We start from the raw sequence: 5,407 nt of genomic DNA, 5'->3' as shown, positions 1-5,407 counted from the left end.
TTACAGTATTACAGAAAATTACAAAATATTTCTCAATATTAAAGAATGTCTATGAATACCGTGAACGTGATACAATCATTTATAAGAATTATACTGTAATTGTTCGTTAATAGAGCATGAAACTCACTCCACTAATATTCTATGTGGTTTGTTACAAATATCTCAAAATGTTTGCAAGAAATCAAAATTTCAGAACTAAATATGAGTGAAGAACAACACTACGCAAAAACGCGCGCGGAACCTTGGTTTGAAGCGACTGAGCGTCTAATTGCGCGCCACCTCTGAGAAAAAACTATAAGTTGCAAACATATATGACATTAACTGTAGCAAGTTCATCGTAATATAGCAAAATGTGAAAGATTTGAATTGAATGGTCGACTGTTATAATATTTATCGAAATAATTGAAGCTATTGTGAAACTATTAAGATTTCTACGTTACAAGATCTGTTTACATAAGGCTATTGTTAAACTATCAAGAATTTTACATTTCAGAATACAGAATAAATTGAAACAATAAAATGATTCATTTAATCCGTTTGAAATAAGAAAATGATTACATATATTCCAAATAAAATAATGATTTATTTAACCTTTCTTATATTCATCTTAGTATTTCAAATAATTAGGACATTATGTATTGTGAATTTATTATATGTGGAATATATATTGTAAGATAAATATAAATTGTATATCAAATATAATTTAAGTATGAAACTTATACGTACCAAATGTTACCTATGCCTCAACGAAAAGACGATATAATCGTTTATATATGTCTATCTTTGTTAAAATAAATTAATCGTTACCACATTTTTATGAAGATTCATCGGGTTTACCATTAATCATCGTGGCGTCCATACGTTAATTCGACTTATTTCTGCAATCAACTAATTACCTGCACAAAAGAGAACCAAAAGTTAAACCTAAAATAAATGTACAGAGTGATGACAAATATATTCAAATAAAACAATAATCAAATTCATATTCCATTGCAAAAGCTTACAATACAAGACACCGATAATGCCAGCAATCAAACAGTGATCGAAGAAAAATCAACACAGAAAATTTCAAAAAGCTACTTAATTTCGTTATCTTGATGTTCAATGAATTGTTAAATAAACGCGTGTATTAATTAAACAATGTTAATAACGAGATATAAGTGGTAGTAAAAGAATAATGAAAAAGTAAACCTACCAAAAGGTTAGAATACGTGATATGTGTTACCGCACTGAAATTCGACACCTAAATGATCTCCTGCTCTCTAGTTTCGCCAGGCAATTTCTAATGTGATGGGGGGGGGGGCTCTACATTCGTAAACATTGTACGTATTGTGTTGTTTTGGAACATGAGTTGGCATGCTTATACGCATTACCTTTCACAGAGTAACAGAAACTTTTATATATACATACATACGTATTATGAGACCATTATTTACACGATTGGGTACGTACATTCTTAATAAACTTATTTATTATTAGAATTATGTAGTATTATGTTAGATTATATTAGAATTATATAGTATATAAGAATTGTATAGTATGAATGAATCTAAGAAAGAAAATATTATAATAGAACGAAAATATGGTGAAATAGTTGAATTTTTATGTAAAGATCAAAGTTCTTTAAGAGCGATTGTAATGATCAATCTAAATATAGATAATATTTAAAAGCTAAAACTAAAACTTTCGACGCGATATATGTACTCAATTCACAATTTTGTTTCGTAATCTCCCTTGTCAGAAAAATCCTCGATTTCGAATGAATAATAAAATTAACAATTTAATATACGTACAAATAAAAACTTGTATTTCAAATTTTGGCTGATAATGTACTAAACACTAGTTAACTCGTGACAATTCGATAAAAAGACTGACAAAGTTGGTACAATCTTCAAGATTGGATTTTATTCGAGTTAAAAGAAAACAAAAATTGCATACCTAATGCTAAATAAAAAATATATTTTAGATTTGATACTGTACGAGAAAAATACAGTTGTCTTCGTAAATATCAGAGTATTTAAAGAATAAGTTATAATAGGTTAATCACCTGTAACCGTGGCAAATATTACAGACTTAGATAAGATGTTAACTTAAGCAATATTTTCTAGTGATTGGTTCATTTAAGCTTGATTACTGGTGAACACGAAATCATTCAGTTTATCACAACAGAAAAAACGGACTTAATGTGTGTTCTTAAGTACATAATAAGCGTAAAATTCGCAACTACGTAAACTTACGTGTAGACTTACGAAGGAATAAAGAAAACTAATGAAAAATATTTAATAATTGTAAAAGTAAAAAAGATATCATCTGCCTGAAAAAGATTTTTCTAATACTATTTAAGCAGAAAAAGGGATTATTTCTATACTTCTGCCCCTCTTCAAATTTCATTCTTTTAAAATTGTGCAACATTCGTTCATGTTACATATATCAATATCCTGATATATTATCAGATGAATCTGATAATTAAAAACGAACTTTTTTTACCATTCTTTACCATTCCGATCATCCATATTGATGGACGGTTTATTAAAGACAAGTTTATTTTTAACATACTGAGCAGTGAATAATGGCATACAAGGATCATTAATTGCCATTTCCATTTTCACATTTTCTAGAAATCCTTTACAATCCTCAAAGAAATCCGCATCCTTCAAAACTCCACCGAACTCGTTCGTATTGGGCACTAGTTTACTAGTAATTTCATTAATCTCCTGTAGACTGGGTAGTCTGACTTTAGGCTGTACGAATCGTACCGTGACATTTTTAGTTTCACACGATTGTTCCAAGGTTTGACATTGAGACGGGATGGTATATGCAATTTGCAATTTACATGGCCACCTCCAAGTGTGAAGAGTAGCTGTAGAGAGACGCGAGATATACGTGTTCCAGGAACCTATGATTCAATGAAACAAGATTAACCCGATTAATTCTAATGAAATTAAAATTCGGATCATGAAAAAAAGTCTAAATACTATGTGAAGATAATTATAAAAGTCAAACAATGATTCTCATTACTGTTTGTTGATCATTATTGTAGACCATTATTGTAGACCATTATTGTAGAACGAGAAAAAGAATTCTTGCCTAGTTTCCAAAATTTTCTGGAGAATTCTACTTCATCGTCTGCCTCCATATACTTAATTTGAACGATATCGTGTTTATCTTTTCGACTACATTTTCTCTTGATGGTTGGTACCATTTCCTCTTTCAATTTTATCCTATTAATGCTATGCTCGATTTCTTCTATGTCGGTCGATAAGATGCCGAGCTTGAAAAGATTACAGAGATCACCCTCGCTTAGATCGTAAAACGTGTCGTCCACTGCGCTAATTTCCTTCACATGGATTTCGTCATGATTAATGTCTGTTATGACGTCACACGGCGACAACGACGTTTCCATTTCTTGGAGGAACAGCTCGCATATTGTACTATTATCATTGACGAAATTATTGTCTTGTTTAACATTCTTGCTGTTTTCGATAGTGACACGAACAAAGCTTGTTCCTATATAAAAATCTGATGTTAATTAAAGTTTTATTTCTAAAATTAAAATTGTTTCTTCTCATTCCATGAAATCTGTAATTTTCATCTTCACGTATTCTTACCGAGTTAACCTTTCCTTTTCGTAACTGATATCAGTGGTCGATATAATATGTGAGAATATATGCCTTGAATTCACTTTACGACCTCGCAAGAAGGTAGACACATGTTTCCTGCCTTTGATCAAACTGCCAAACCAATAGAGGACCACATCCTCCGACGGCTGACTTTCTAAACCAGAAACAAGACCATCGACCATTGATAAACTACCTAAAAAAGGGCAACAAGTCTTAGGGTGGAATGGTCCTAACTATTTTTGAGATCAAACCACAGAAAATACATCGAACATTCGAACAGGAATTCAGGGGAAACAAGAGGGATGACAAACTTTCTGTTTAACGCGTTTTCTTCCAAAGAAAATGGGAAAATACAGATTACTCTTGAATAGTGAAGAGGCAATTTCAGCTGAATCAGATAGTTCCAAAAATATCTTGATTAAATTATCGCTTTATTTAAAACAATCAAAATAGAATGCTATCTTCCTTTCCCAAATTTACACTGTGTGTTTATTAATGGCACATATGTGTTTCGTTGTAAAAAAGGAAGCAAAAGGCTAAGATATTGTTTGAAACACCGAATACTTTAAAAATGTTTCAGATATCAGCAATTACTATTGCCTGAAACTTAATCTCTATCTACAGAAGGGATTGGTTATAAATTCAGACAAACAAAAAAAGTCAGGTAATATTTGACAAGAAAACACAAACCAGATCCTAAATACAAATAAGAATAACGATTTATAGACTGAATCATAATTTTATAAAACAGGTATTTAATTGCACAGACATAATTTAATCTCTTACCTTTATGTCATTTCGTTATACACATAGATACACAACATATAATTATAGTATTTATATAATAGTACCTATTCACTATTATAAGTAATGAATGAATGTACTTTTATATATAATAAAAACATTATGATATGAGAAAGTATATTTATTTAATGCATAGACCTTACATATGTTATTTTAATATCAATTGATAAAAGGTATTTTACTAACTATTATGTTTGTACATTATCGTATAAATGAGTTATAATTATTAATCTTGTTCCAATCTTGTTTGCTCCAAATCAGATTGTATGTCATCTAGAGTTTGAATCTGCTGTCTTTTTTTATTCTTTTGTATATATAACACCAATGCTTTATTAACTTTCAAAAGAGCTCTGTGTTTCTCACTTACAGACGAAACTGATTCAGATATTTCCCCTGAAATATTATGTAACAGAAAGATTGATGATTTATAGCAACAAAAGTGTTTAAAATTTGAAAGGAACTGCACACATAACCTCACTTTTATTTAAAGTGTAAGCAATTTGAAAACACGATGCTAGGATTGAAAATTTGCAAAACTTATACACAGAAAATATTTAACGATATATGTAACGTGTTTTACCACATAATTAACTTCATTTATAAAAACATTCACTTACTTATAGAAGATGCAATATCGCAAATAGTCGATTCTTTTGTAACTCTTGAACGTTTCAATAACTGTTCCATTTTAATAAAGTTAGGATTTAGTCGTTTACACCATTTTTTTTATAAAATTAAACTAAAATAATGGAGCAATACAAAAAGTAAAAAGATCCTTCGGAAATGCTTACAGCTCCAAATGGCGCGAAAAACATCCAAATCAGTCGATCACATTTGTCACAATTATGTATTGACAAGACAATGTACAAAATATTTAAATATTATTTAAATGCCTTTGCACTAAAGTTTCACTCAAAATCACAATAAAAAACAAAATACAATTGTAAGATATTTTGCAATAAAATTTACCATGAAACGATATA

At 29.9% G+C, this 5,407-nt stretch overlaps 1 pseudogene; it reads right to left on the bottom strand.

Moving 5' to 3' along the window:
• Positions 1-1,396: 1,396 nt before the first annotated feature.
• Positions 1,397-4,744, bottom strand: LOC122574044 (annotated as a pseudogene).
• Between the last annotated feature and the right edge of the window lie 663 nt (positions 4,745-5,407).

Source organism: Bombus pyrosoma, linkage group LG2 (assembly GCF_014825855.1).
Source record: "Bombus pyrosoma isolate SC7728 linkage group LG2, ASM1482585v1, whole genome shotgun sequence".
In the NCBI taxonomy this organism is placed as follows: Eukaryota; Metazoa; Arthropoda; class Insecta; order Hymenoptera; family Apidae; genus Bombus; species Bombus pyrosoma.
This window is presented reverse-complemented; position numbering and strand designations above follow the sequence as displayed.